General features: G+C 44.0%; 1 non-coding gene across 1 annotated transcript; it reads right to left on the bottom strand.

Annotated features, from left to right (window-relative positions):
• Positions 1-14,718: 14,718 nt before the first annotated feature.
• trnal-caa (transfer RNA leucine (anticodon CAA)) lies at positions 14,719-14,831 on the bottom strand. The gene is made up of 2 exons: positions 14,794-14,831; positions 14,719-14,764 (listed from the first exon to the last, which is right to left on the bottom strand). It is a non-coding gene; the product is annotated as a tRNA-Leu (tRNA).
• Between the last annotated feature and the right edge of the window lie 522 nt (positions 14,832-15,353).

Below are 15,353 nucleotides of genomic sequence, written 5' to 3'. Positions count from 1 at the left end.
TTCTTCTCCCCTTCCTAACTCTGAGTTGCTTTTCTATGTTGATGGGTCAGCTCGTAAGGACCCGACCACCGGATTGAGTCATGTGGGGTATGCAGTGGTCTCTGACCACTCCACTGTCGAAGCTGCTCGCCTCCCTTCGCATTTATCTGCCCAGGCAGCCGAACTTTTGGCTTTAACAAGGGCCTGTGTCCTGGCAACCGGAAAGTCAGTTACTATTTACACTGATAGTAGATACGCTTTTGGGGTTGTACATGACTTCGGTACTCTCTGGAAGAATAGGGGGTTTCTCACATCACAGGGCACGCCGATCCAACACTCCCTCCTGGTAAGCAATTTGCTCGAGGCTATTTTGTTGCCCAGCTCTATTGCTGTGTGCAAGTGTGCAGCACACACCCACTTGCCGGATGAGATTTCAAGAGGCAACTCCAGGGCCGATGCTGCAGCAAAGGCGGCTGCAGTATCCCCTTTTTCTTCTGCACTTCTACTTCCCCTTCTCAGCCCTGAGCCCGCAATGGCTTCACTATCTGACATGCAGGCCCTGGCCACTCCGGCTGAAAAGGCAGTCTGGAAAAAGTCTGGCTTGTTTTCTGATGGGGTCTGGCTAGGCCCAACGGGGAAACCATGTCTTCCCCGTCATTTCTTCCCCTACATTGCTAAAATTACACATGGGCGAGACCATGTGTCGAAAGGAGGGATGGTAAGTATGGTAAGTATGCAATGGGACACGAGGGGATTCACAACTTTTGCAGAGAAATTTTGTAATAAATGTCTCATTTGTGCCCAAAACAATGTAGGACGAGGCACTAAAACTCAGGCCTCAGCGCACCTCGTCCCAGATGATCCGTTTGATCACCTTATGATGGATTTTATTGAATTAACACCATGTAACGGATATAAGTACTGCCTGGTAATCGTGGACATGTTTTCTAGATGGGTAGAAGTTTTTCCCTGTAAACACGCTGATGCTAAAAGTGTGGCTAAGCACTTGCTCCAAGATGTCATTCCCAGATGGGGAATTCCAGGAAAACTTAGTTCAGATAACGGTACCCACTTTGTGAACAATGTCATTGCCTTTCTCGCCAATCGCCTAGGCATTGATTTAAAACAGCATTGTTCGTACCACCCTCAGAGTAGTGGAGCAGTGGAACGTATAAATGGGACCATAAAGAATAAACTAACAAAAATGATGGCTGAGACAGGAATGAATTGGTTAACGTGCCTCCCATTGGTCTTGATGTATTTAAGGGCCAGGCCACATTCCACCATAGGACTCTCGCCACACGAGATTCTTACTGGACGCCACATGAGAATAGGGCTTCCAGTGGTAAAGGGGGAGGCCACAGACCTCACCCACTTAGATGAGTGTTTGGTAGCATATTGCCGGAAAATGTCTAAACTTGTTAGTGCTATTCATAAACAGGTTAAAGCTGCGCTGCCCGCACCAGACCAGGACCTCTGCCACACCCTCCAGCCAGGAGACTGGATTCTGGTGAAAGACTTCAGGAGAAAGAAGTGGTGTTCACTCAGGTGGAGGGGACCGTACCAGGTGCTGCTGACCACTGCCACTGCTGTGAAAGTCGCGGAAAGGGTTCCCTGGATTCATGCTTCCCACTGCAAAAAGGTCACAAACGAACTGAGCAAAGTGCAGGAGTGATGTCTCCACAAGGACAGATGGGGACCTGCTTGGGACTGATGTGCACAGCCTTTTTTCTTCTTATGTGGCCTGTCACCACCGAGAAAGAAGAGGAGTCTAAACGCGAAGCCTCTTTGTATACAAACTGGCTGAATGAAACTGATAATGAGGGGGATATGAGTAATTTGTGGTACAAATTTATAAATCATACTGTACAGTTAAAGAAATTGAATGCATCTTGTTATGTATGTGCTTTGATGCCTCATTCTACAGCCTCACCCATGCAACTTTTCCCCCGACCAGTTGATAGTCACATTTCTGAATGCATAAGTCTAGTGGCAGGATTTCCAAAGCCAGATCCTAGATCTTTTCCCACCTTCACCATAACGTATTTGACCTACTCAAAGGGGCATCCATATGCAGCCGGCTTGAAGATAAATAAGTCTACTACAGTAGCATTAGGCTTTGTTTCTCCCAGTGATCCAGCAGTACATTTTGCTATTCACTTCAATGTTACCAGTAAAAAAGCAGAATGTCCTCCTTTGTGGGATTACCTAAAAAATCACATTACCTGGACTGATTCTCCTGTTAAAGTAGCAGTTTACCTGCCTTCTAAGGTTAATCACTCTTATTGCTATGAGAATAAAGGTCGTGGCCCCTCAGTAGGAAGAACAGGAGGCTGTAGCACCACGGTTACTAACCATACTTTATCTGATGGAACTATGGTTTTGATGGATTGGTATTGGCAATGTGGTGCGAAAGTTTATGATAGCCTTCCTCCCCAGTGGAGAGGAGTGTGTGCTCTAGTCACGCTACACCACTCCATTCTCATTGTCCCAGTAAACTCTTACTTGTTAAATTCAATGAAGCCCCTTCAGAGGGAGTCAAGGGTTAAACGCGCTCTCAGTTGGGCTGACAGATATGGTCCAGATATTTCTAAAGTACCAGAAGACCATAGACTATTTACTGCAGCTGAAATGATTTTTTCCTCAGGACTGAGTATTCAGGCAGTAGCTAATGCCCGCTGGTTACAAATTACTCGCTATGAAATGTACTCGTTTATTAACATCACGTTAGAAGGCTTAGACGCTATCAAACAAGAATTAAGGGGAGTTAGATTAATGGCACTTCAGAACAGGTTCGTGCTGGATCTACAAAATGCAGCATCTGGAGGAGTCTGTGCTTTAATAGGAGACTCCTGTTGCACATTTATTCCAGCAAATGACAATGATTACGGAAATCTTACGCTTGCTATTCAACATTTGAAAGAACTGAGAGATAAGGTGGACAAAGAAAGAGGCATTAAAGATACACCTGCTTTTCTCTCTTGGTTAGAATCACTGTTTGGGCTGGGGGGAATGTTTTTTTTCAAGTTACTAACACCGATTATAGTAGCTGTGATACTTGTCTTCCTGTTTTTGTGTTGCTGTTCGACTTGTATTATTCCAATGCTTCGAAATATGATAATGAATATGTTTGCGCATCAGTATGTTCTGATAAAAACGGAAGAATCTGAAGGTATGGGAGCCTCCTGGGAGTCCATATGAAGAATCTAACTTTTAATCATTTTCAAGAATAAAAAGGAGGGAATTGTAGTGGAAATCTAATGAGTTAATTGATTCTTAAAAATGTAGAGAGCTTTGCAAAAAAAAATATATTGGTGCTTTTAGATAATATTTCAAGGATATAACTGCTATGCTACAGTACGTGCAGAATTTTAGAAAACAGTTCGTCAACAAAGTACACTGTTTAGGTTAGTTTAGAAGACAATGTACCAAAACAATATATGCTGTCTGGGTCATTAGAATTAGCTGAAAGTAACTGATAAGCTTTGAATAACAAATCTAGTTTTCTTCTCTCGCTCTATGATGTAATCTGTTTTCTCTTAGAGAAAGGGGAAGTTTTAAAAGGGACCAAGTGCTGAACTTTTTTACAGCGCAACGTCTTATAAAAACCCTGTACTGCTTGTAACTAATTGAGTCTCTGATGCACTTTGCGAAGTGGCAGCAGGGCTCCCAATATTGCAATATTGAAATAAAGACCTTACTCAGGTGAGAACTCTCTCTTGTGGCTTCCTTGATAGTTAAATTTCCACGACACTCACTACTTGAAGCTGTGTGTGGCTGGGGCTCCGTGTCCCCTGAGCGGGACTGATGGATTGTTCGTGTGCAACTCATTGGAAACGAGCCTCTTTCCAAATCGCATTGCGTGCCTGGATGATGGCGAATGTGCCCCCTTGTGTTGGCTTGTCCTGCACTGGAGGAGCACAAGGCAAGTCTTCACAAGACAAAAACCTCCAGTACACAGCACTCTGAAAACACACTAGAGGTTTTTGTCTTGTGAAGACTTGCCTTGTGCTCCTCCGTGCAGTTTGTTTGTCCTCCTCCAGTGTGGGACAAGTTCCAAAGCAGGCACACAGGACCGCACCCAGCGTTCTAAGTGCCATGAGAACACCAGGGGAGGGAAAGGGGTAGATAAAGCTGATAGCTGCCCGCCTGGCCAGGCTTGAACAAACTTTATTAGGACAGGGACAACCACTCCTCAAGGCTGCCGGAAGCGTGAATGAGCTGATACTCTCCACTGGAGGAGGTGGAGACCCGCCCCCTCGCCCTCCCTCAGTCTATCTGATTGAGCAGAAGGGTTCCTGCCTGGATGAGGTCAGCCACTCCCAAGCGAGTGCTGACTCCACCCCTGAAGTCACAGAGCAGGCAGTAAAACACAGAGGAAAAACAAGAAGCTTTTACCTCAAGGCTGCCATGGGAGATGTCTTACCCAGTGAGACACTGATTGACACTGAGGTTGAAAGGTGTTTGATGTCACACAGCAAGCTCAAACGGGTTGAAAAAGAAAAGGGCATGCAACTCAGAGAGGAACCTTTGGTGGATCACCAGAAAGGCAAAGTGTGGAAACAGGTCAAGGCTCCTAAGCCTTCTGTACAGAAGGAAAGGGGGGCCAAGAGGCAGACTGTGCTCACACAGTGCCCACCGAACACAGAAGCCTATGTGGAGATTCTTTCTGTTCCCTCTGGACAAGAAATAAAAATATTTTCTTGTTCCCCGGATATACAGGGAAGTCGTGTCCCGGCTGAGGTCACAACAGCCTCCATGCCACAGGAGCGGTGCTCCAAGCAGCCGCCTGATCCACCAGGTAAAGCACACCCCTTTTACATCCCTAAAGAGGAGCAGATCTCCCCACCTGGCGATGAGAAGGAGCTTTCCCTGTGCATCCTGGCACCCAAGAGGGGTCAGGACCACCACCCTGCAGTGGTGGAAGGGATCCAGATGGCAGGAGAGCAGGTTGGTGATGTAGCCCTCACCCTTAGCCCTGAGAGGTCCTCTATTAGTAACGATCTGCTTGATCAGCTGTCGCAGGGCCACCGCCAGGTGTCCCTGGTGCAACATTCACAGGTTAGACAGGAGGTCCAGCTGGACGCTGAGACTACTGCGCTGTGGACACACCTGATCCCAGATGCCGATTCCCTCTGCTGTGACCCAGGGAACCTGCAGTCAGGTAACATTATTTCTCACAACTACCAGGTAGTGAGTGAGACTGACCTGATTGTTCCTGCCTCAATGGCAGGGTTGCCAACACACCCAGTCCCCAGGAAGGGACAGGGAATGAAAGCCGAGCCGGTTTTCTCACAGCCACCAGCTCAGTCTGTCAGTCTGAGTCTGACCAACAGTGGTTCACCCAGACTGGAGCTGGATGGTCAAGCCACCCGCCTGCCAGTGCAGGACATCGCAAAGAGGGGTGTCAGAATCCCCGCCCGCACTGACATGGGCCTGGTGAGTGATAGTGAGTTCAAAGACAGTGAACTAGCTATCCCAGTGCTGGGGCAGCTCCCTGAACCCCTAGCGAGGGAAGGGGGGGAGTAAACAGGTGTCCTACACCTACCCCCAGCGAACGACTGTAAACATGCCGATAGAGGGATTCCTCAATCAGGAGGTGTGCAGGGTGGACCGGAACAGTGAGAATGGGGTAACAATCCCAGATCACTCAGGTGCTCCAGATGACCACTCAGCCGAGGGTCAGGCATGCTCCATCACTGCACCGCCCCCTGCAGGGTTCCTAGAGCACAGGCATGAACAAATCGAAAAAGCAGATGCGCTGGAAACGGAGGAGCAGCATCAGCCGCTGCGTCAGATCTCCCCAGATTTCCAGGATGGTGGTGCCCAAGATGCCACAAGGCATACTGAGAAAGACACCATGTACACGCTGCGCCAGCTTAGAAAGGCAACAGTCACTCAGAAGGAGATGACTGGGATCAGCCACCCGAAAAAGACTTTTGGGAGGACTGATTGCTGCCGCCACTGTTGTACGTTTGCTTTTTCTGGTAGGTTTGTGTGCTACTGGCACTCTCCCCCTGACTGCCCCAAGAAGGCAGGGGTCAGAGATGCCAGAGGGTAGTGACAGACTGTATCGACAGCAGCAAAAGTTGGAAAGCTTAGGAAAAATCCTACAGGCAACTTCCTATGCAACAGGGTTAAACCTTATTCCCCAACCAGTGGACATGATTGTTGGTGTTATACAGAGGGTTTATGCTTGTGTGCAACAGGCCAGAATGTTGACACAAGACCTGTTAAGGGAGCTTAGTGCCACTGTAGCCAATCTAACCACGGCACAAATCCCAACCCACTTGATTCCACTCTTCTCAGTAGAGGAATATGTGACATTCACCCCATCATCAGAAGGCAAACCAAGATTGAATTCGGTTCCAAATCTTGAGATGGGTATGGCTATCCATTGGCTGTGTTTAAACAATTCACCAATGAAGGGTGTAAAGCTACTAATGGGCAGAGGGAGGTTAATGGACCCCATGAAGAGCAGGTGGGAAGTAAATGGCTGGTCAGCACACCACATTTAACTGTCACTATGACTTGTGACAGGCATGATACAGCTACCGCAATGCAGCTACCTAATCAAACAGTTTTCCTGCAAGTTCCCGAGAAGGCCATAGTACAGCTTGAACTTAACACTGTACGGTCTAGAACCAGACAATATAAGACCAAACTTGAGGTCGTGGATGCCTTCAGGTGCCACACTATTGAATTGGATGGAAATTTAATGGAAATTGGATGGTTCCTTTAATGGAACAAACCTCCAAACCACCCTAGCAGATACCTAACACAGGTGTTGTGGTTTATCGGGGGGCTGGGAACAGGAACTGTTGTTATTGTAACACTACTGCCGGGTAGCTGGATCATGACTGGATGTACTCTGAATGCTGTACACTCAAATCAAGATGTACTCCGGGTAGCACGAATGAGTCAAAGGTAGCATATCAAAAGAAAGGAAGTGACTTCTCCCCAAATATCTACTACAGAGGTATCAGATATTGACAGTGAACTTCCTGATGTGTAATGCCTAGACTGAGACGATGTGTCCTACCGTGTTTATACATACTCCAGATGTTATTCATCCTGTTTGTATCCAATGCTGGTTCCGGTATGAATTCTCGAGGAGTAATGTGGACATTTAAGGTTAATGTTCTAATGGCAAGAGACATCACTTAACTCTGTTTTGTTTTGAAGGCAACAACGCCTCAGGACCTCGTGACCTTCAAAAAGGGGGGATATGTAGCGGCAATGCTTGTTAATAAGACAGAATTAAGTGTTTCTGTGCTTTCCCAAATGAGGCCTCATCTCTCTGTTCATCTCTGTGGTGCAGCCACAGAGAAACTATTCATGCAGGCTGATTTAACGATGTTTTCTTTTGATAAGGACAGCTCCCAAAAAGGGGGATGCACTTAGCTAAGCCTGGCTATCATGATCAATGGTCATCCATTGGTGCCTATCTGTCTAGGGAGTGCCAGATGGACATCTGGACTGCATTCCTAAGTGTCAGGAGTAAGTGACTCATATCTCACCTTGATCAACCAATCAGGGACTGGTAGGGCCGAGTAACCCACGTGGGACTCTGATGCCCATGGAACTTTCAGCCAATCAACGAGCTGAAGTTCCTCCAGGTAAAAACAAGCAACACAGAGAGCCTGTAGTGGAGAATTCTGTGGACTTTTCTAAAGGGAATTCAAAGGAGAATTCCAGGGCAGGACGGCCCAGGAGCAGAAGGCTCCCAAAGGCAGGACATTCTCGCAGCGCGCCTCCTGACCATCCTGAGACTCAGCCCGGACAACCACGGAACGACCAGTGTGTCCGAGTGCCAGAACTTTCCTTTGTTCTAAGAGTCTAGAGTGGAGGTTGCCAGAGAGTAACCAGAGGATCCACCCGAGGTTAGCATAGCAGCAGGCCTCGTGACCAGGTCAGAACTGTGGACAGCTGAATCACTATTCAGAACTAGCTCTTCATCAGGAACGAACCGGTCCTCTTCCTGACTTGCTGGGACCCAAAGTCATCTTTTCTCCTGTGCACAAACTTTGCTAGTTAAAGCCAACACTAACTAGCCGGTCAGTGAGCATCAGCAGCGCACCGTCGCAAGCCGCACATCAAGCCTGTCACTGAGCCAGAGAACTCGGATTGGACAGCAACAGCCTGCAACTGTTTCTTTGTGCCCGCAGGAGATCTGAATCCCCAGAGATTGGATGAGTATTCAACTTCACTGCATTACTGCTCGAAAATTCAATTGTTATCCCAACCAGTTGATATCAATTTAATTCCTAAGAGTTATGTACTTGTTTTGAGTATCTAATGTAGAAGTTATAACCAAGTTCATTTACGCATATTCTATGTATTAATAAATGTATCCTCATGTATTAGTTCCTGTGTGTGTGCGTTGTTTGAGTTATATCGCATGGTTGGATTCTAAGGCCATCAAAAGAATCATTTTGTGATTTACTGCTACATTTAATAATTGTCCCAGTAAATGCCCAAACCCAACAGAACTGGTGCCTTCAGAGAGCACACTACAATTGGAACAAGTGGCCTCGCCATTCCATGCGTGATGTGAGTGTAATTCCTGTCTTTATAGTGTGCTTGTTAGAGACTTAGCTGGCACCCAGAGCGGTTTAAATCCGGGAGTCAGCAGCCCAAGACAAGAGAGCTTCCTTCGTCTATGTTTTTTGCGTGAAGGGGGAAACCATGTGTGTGCTGCAAACGATCTTAGTATCGAAGTGCCATCCCACATAATCGATCCGAACAATCTGCTTTACAGAGGAGCACTGCCGGAGCTTATGGTTGGCAAACTGAAGACCAGGCCGACCTCTTCTGTGACTCTTGAACACTGAATCTCAAGATTGTGAATTCAAGCTCCACGCTGGCGGGAAATTCCATAGGTAATGATCACATTTTCTTGCATGCTAATCAAAAGAAATATTAAGAAACTTTTCCCAATACCAGTTTTTTACAAAAGTAAAGGCACACGGCACATGTGTGCCACATCACGTCTGAGTTTAGTGACAACTACCTCAGAGATTGTAAGCTGGGTAGTTTCAGATCAGATCACTTTTTTTATAAAGGTTGAAGCAAACCCGAATACTTTTGCAAGAGACATTTCAGAATCCCAGTCCAATCCAGTACGATTGCTGGATCCTTCGAATTCGACTGAACTATAGCACAGATCTGCAGTACACCATTAGAATACTGTGGGTGTGTTGTATAAGCCATACCACCCAAAATAGTTCTAAAACAGGAGATGCATCCTCGTTTAGGAATGTGGTATAAAGTGAAATGGTCTGGGAAGAGTCCTACGTTTGAACAGTTCAAAATAGACGTAAAGGGGTATTTACGGACTCATTCGAAATGTAAGAACAAGCTGTGCGGACCTTATCTTTATTTACCTTGTGTAATCGTTTTTCATAAAGTGTAATTGTATTATAGCATGTGCCACTGATGATTTTCTTGATACGTTATATGTGGTCTTGTTTGTATTGTATGTAGTTTTGTTGTTCAAATAAAACGTAAAAGACACAACTTTCCGGATGCGGCTGCTGTAAAAATAAAATGACATCAAGGGCGCTGTACGCAGAGGTGTGAAGCCTGTTTCATAGAAGAACTATATCCAGAGGTGTTAAAGAACTCAAGATCTCACTACGAGAATGGCAGCATCTCAAAAAAAGCAGGTGCAGTTCGTTACACAGTCGTAATGCTACTAAGTCGGACCAGAAGAGCGAAAGCCACCTGGCTTTCTCTGAGCAAGTAATGTGACAAAGAGACACAGTACAGTGGTAACTGTGGCTAAACAGTGGGAAGTGCTGGATTAAGGCTCTAGCCCCTTCAGGGGCTTGGGTTTGAATCTCACCTTGTTAGGTGCTTCTGTTGAGACCCTTCCACCTGACTTCAAACGAAAGGGAGGGAGCTGCTTTTTGGCAGTCTCTCGAGAAACTAAGCAAAGTGTTTAAAGATACTTTGTCAGCTTGACATCAAGGCAGAAAACAAAAACTTTCTTGCGTCCACTCAAACCAAATGCGGTTTGCCACCTTTTGCGTTATGCAGGGAATGACAACTGCCGAGATCACTTTTGAGTCAATGCAAATCGTAGTGTGCCCTCCATTTTAATGTTGGTTGTGTTAGCGTGCTGCTTCTGTCTGTGAAACTTTATGCAATCAAGGCATTTAATGTTTTTTTTAATAATTGGAAAAAAATGTACTATTTTTTTTCTTAAATATTGATGGTTTAAAAACTTATTTAATGTGAAACAGGCATTGTAATTGTAAAACGGTCAAAATGTTAGTGAAGAAATCAGTCATGTGAGGAAAGGTGAATTGTGGGAGCCTCTTGACTCCCCGTGTCGTGCTGTGTTTCTCTCTCATTCTACTTGGAGTGGTGCCGTCGCTTCTGGATAAAGTCTGTCGTGGGTCATTCCGGACAAGTCAGGTATGACTGTGCTTCACCACAAGAAGAGACACCTCACTTGCGAGGATCCCAACAGTATATTTCCCCTTTCAGAGCCCATGGGAGTGAATTTCATACACAATTAAAAAAGGCTAATTTTATTTAGAGGCTTCAGACACTTTTTTAATTAAAAAAGTGACCTGAAACGCCTTAGCTTTCAGGTTTGCTAGAACCTGTAATAATAAAGTGGTCTCAAACTTTCATTGTCTGATGTAGCTGTCTCTAAAGTTGGACATGATGTTTTGGAGATGCTGAGATATTGAGAAGAACTCAACTACATGGTGAGAATTCTGGGTTCAGCACCAGCAGATGGTGAAAAACTCTTAGCTGACCCCAACCTAATTTGAACGCGCAACTTTCTGAGCTAGAATCAACTACACTACCACTGTGCCACACCCTATAGTCTTCTTTAGCTCCCCAAAGGAGAAAAATCAGTGTCCCAAAAAAAGTGCTTCCTGAAATGTCTTTAACAGAAAGGAAAATTTAGACAGGCTTCCATTTCTGCATTAAGAACTGTTTGTGCTGTCCTGTAATTGAGGAAATATACCACCTAAATCAGCAAAGAGTTCTACGTTTGAATAGTTCTAAATAGACGTAAATGGATATTTACAGACTCTTTCGAAATGTAGGAACATGAAAGCTGTGTGGACCTTGTTTTTATTTACTTTGTTTAACCTTTTTTTCCATAAAGTCTGATTGTATTATTTATGTCCCCCTCACGAGTCTATTAATATGTTATATGTGCTCTTGTTTATATTGAATCTATTTTGTTGTTCAAATAAAAAGTAAAACAAAAACAAATTCCGGATGGGTGCTGCTATAGAAATAAAACAACATCAAGGGTGCTGTACGCAGAGGTCTGTAGCCTGCTCCACAGAAGAACTTTATCCAGAGGTGTTTAAGAATTCGAGATCTTACCATGAGAGGGGAAGCATCTCAGAAAAAGCAGGTGCAGTCGGTTCCATAGTCATAACGCCACTGTCGGACAAGAGCGAAAGCCACCCGGCTTCCTCCGGGCAAGTAATGAGACAAAGAGACAGGACACAGTGGTTAGTGTGGCTGAGTGGTCTAAGGTGCTGGGTTAAGGCTCCAGTCTTGTTGGAGGTGTGTGTTTGAATCCCACTGCTGCTAAGAGTTTTTGTGTTACAACCACCAAGTGGAGCAATGTGTTAAAAGCTACTTTATCAGCTTAACATCAAAGCAGGGAGAAAAAAGTGTTTCTTCTTCTCAACACAAATTCTTTTTTCCACCTTCAGCAGGGAAGTTTGTCTACCAAGATCACTTTTGAGTCAGTGCAAATCACAGTGCGCCCTCAATTTTAATGTCGGTTGTGCTCCTTTTATCTGTGAAACGTTAATGTTCTGCATTTTCAAGTCGAGTCATCCTCAGGGGTAGAGCTGATTAAGTCTTTCCGCATAGCACTCCATCAGAAATAACTTGTCTAAGTTCAAAAGAGATTGTGGGTTTCACTTCAAGCAATCACAAAGCATACCTGGTTGGTTACAAAGCTGAACATTTTTCCATGTTCTGCTAGAGTATCCACTGGCTTGCCTTTATCAGCTGTCTTGGAAAGATAAGCTGTGCTTCGTCTCAGGAAAAATCATCAGTAATTTTATTCTGTGCGTATGGCCGTTCTTTAAAGTATATAAAAATCACGAGTTCATAGATTTATCCAAATATCAACAGCACCTTGTAAACCTGTGATAAGAATTCCTTCAATCCAATAGTTTCACTCCAGGGAAAAGGCAGGGAAACATAGTGAATTCTTATTTAAAGACAACATCTGTATTGGATTGCATGTAAGCAGGCACCACTCAGAATTCCTAATATGATTTTGAATTCAGTTTTGCAGTGCTTTAGTGCTTTACTACTTTCAGAGAGTCCTTTATTACCTTGCTGAAGCAGAGAAGCAACATAATCACAATTGTGACCAGTTTTTCTGCTGTTTCTGGTGAATAATGATTATTATTTTGTATTTTGATTAGTATTTTTCGTAGCGTTCTTCCTCAGCTTTTAAGATATTTGGTGAGCAAGAACCACTGAGAACGAGTCTGAATCAATCAAGAACACATATGGTACTGCTGTCCTGTGTACAACTGCTTTGTCCTAATTGAGCTTTTCAGTGTTGAAGAAGACGTTTCCAATTTCGATTGCTGGTTTCAGAGGATGTGCTACAGGATCACAGATTCAATTGAAATGATTTGGAGATGCATTGGCTGGGATTCAAACCTGGCTCAATTTCATGGAGGCACCTATACTCAGCAACGAGAGGAAAGGAGAAGGGGCCAGAGGTAATGTGCCTGAATGGTCTAATATGCTGGATTTTAGGCTCCACTCTCTCAGGGGCGTGGGTTTAAATCCCACTACTGCCCAATGTTTTAAGACCTTACTTCCTGAGATTTGTAATATGGTCAGTAAAAGCACTTTATGTAAGTATCTCTTATGTCAGCGCTACAAGTCACTTACTGCTCCACAGATCCGGGGTTCAATCCCTGGCATCTTCAGTTGTTTTATATTACTGTACTCACATCGCAATCTTCTGTTGAGTGAGAACTCCTTGCTCGTGTTCATAGAGAGCCAGGTTTACCTTTTGAATCTCACCCGGGATTTCCTGAGAGATCATTCAGCGAGCGAGTCCTCCCTCTGGACACGGCATTGAGCTGAAAGCTGCACGAATTCCTCACTGCGTGTCCTGTACTGTTACAGGTGGTCCAGCGTAAATGTGCAGCACAGTGAAATGAACACCTTGAACTTTTTCTGTATGTGAAGGAAAATGCAAAAGAACATGTAAAGTATTGATCACATAAAATATCCATGGTACAACTCGAGAAAAAACTGAAGCACAAAACAACGACTTTTGATGATTACAAGAGATTCAAGAAACACAACCGTCCGCAGATGGGTTCGGATGCTGAACGCTTAAGTCAAAAGAACAAAAGTGAAGTAAACTCTCTTCATTGTCTAATAGTTTATGAAATAAAACAATTTCTTACTTTCTTAATAATTTCCTATTATTGATAGACGATTTATTGAATTTTAACAGAATCACAATTGCAAACATTTTGGGTTAAACTGTTATTCACATACTCTAACAAAGAGAAACGTTAGTGTCTTCCGGTGTGTGAGCCCATCTCTCAAAAAATGAAAAAATAAGTTATATAAATTGAATTGTTCTACTTTTTAGGCTTGCATAGTCTTATTCATATTTCAGTTAAACCTTTTCTTCTGTAGTAATTTCATTTGATATTAAAATTAGTCCTGATTTACAAGAATTTTGTAATAAGTTTCAATTTAGGAAAATCGTGCCCAGAAGCTACCAAAACTGGTAATGTTCACATAAAGTGTAATGCCAAAGCAGCAGTTGGGGTGGGAAACAAAAGGCATTTCTTGGTATGAATCCTTAAACTTCATAGATGGCGTTCTAGGACTTCTCGCTTCAGATAAAGCTGTCAATACATCATAGATTTCTACTCAATCAATATCAGCAGTGTTATCACTACCGAACGCTAAATATAGATCCTGGCAATAATTCATGAGCTGTTTGTTAGAAAATTGTTTATGGTTTTTTTTAAACATATTTTCAATACCAGACAAAAAGTGGAAACTTTCAATTTCGTGCAACTGATGAAATCTCTCTTCGATGGAAGTTATAAGTACAGTACATCCAAAATACTGCGGAATCAATCAAATGTACATGTTTCTTGTGGATCCAGAAGATCATTTTGAGACTCAAAACATGCCTGTCTTTTCTTTTTTCGAGGACGAAGGAGTAGCAGCAGGAGTAGCAGTAATGGCAAGAACGTGTTTAGAGTTCAGCACTTCTCATTTCTAATGCAGAGCCATCGACTCGGAAAGCACCGCCCGCGATAAAAGAAATTGCAGAATTGGTCTGTTCATGCTGCCTACACGCTTTGAATTGCTGGCATTTTCTGCAAGCGTTCCTTTTTGGGGGTTCATGAAATTCCTCACATTTGAGCCAACACTAAAATATTTCATTCGGGGTCGCCTAATTCATAGTGCAAACCGAATCTACAGGGGAATGCTGTGGCACATGAAGCCGTTTGTTATTCTGTTGTGAGGTGTGAGGGGCGGAATGCAAATCGAGTTGGTGAATAGAAAATGAAACAGGAGTCACTTCTTGAGCTACGAATTCCAAAAAGTATGAAAACCTGTGCATTTTATCAGTGCAGAATACTCACAAATTGCACTGAGTTGCTTGCTTTCTTCTGCTGCTTTTATATTTCAGTCATTCACTGTCAGCTAGCACTGGAACAATTCAAGAGAGGTAAAAACGGAAGCTGTCAGGAGTGGGATTTGAACCCACACCTCCATTTGGAGACCAGAACACCCAAGCCAGCTGGAAAGACACATGTCCTTGAGTCTGGCGCCTTAGACCACTCGGCCACCCTGACAAGCAAAAGCAAGCGGTGTGCTGAATGCACCAATAGTTGACTAAACTGAGTTTCTTCCCTGAAATTATTTGCTTGCAAAGACCCAAGTTGCCTTGAATGGATCTTGGAAATCAAATATACGGATGGATTGTTATTCGGTTGTGAGTTTTGAGGGGCGTATTATAAATTGAGTTGGTGAAAAGGCGCTTTTTGTTAGTCTGTCGGGAGGCTGCACAAGGTGTTTAGAGGGAGAACTTCTAAAAGGCAGGCTCTCTATGTTTAACATCAAGAAAGATTTTTTTCTCAATGGCAATGCTCTTTGGCGCTTTCAGCTTTACGTAGGGAACAACGTCTGCCGAGACCACTTTTGAGCCAGTGCAAATGGTAATGTGCCACCAAGTACATTTAATATTGGCTGTGGTAGCAAGCTGCTTTTGTTCGTGAAGCTTTTACTTCTTTAAGCTGAATCATCGGCAGGAGTAGCTTATTAAATCTTTGCTCATTGCGCTCCATCAGAAATACCTTGTTCATGTTCAAAAGAGA

This window comes from Lepisosteus oculatus, chromosome 14 (genome assembly GCF_040954835.1).
Source record: "Lepisosteus oculatus isolate fLepOcu1 chromosome 14, fLepOcu1.hap2, whole genome shotgun sequence".
Classification (NCBI taxonomy): Eukaryota; Metazoa; Chordata; class Actinopteri; order Semionotiformes; family Lepisosteidae; genus Lepisosteus; species Lepisosteus oculatus.
Note: the sequence above shows the minus strand (reverse complement) of the source record. Positions and strands in the feature narration are given on the sequence as shown.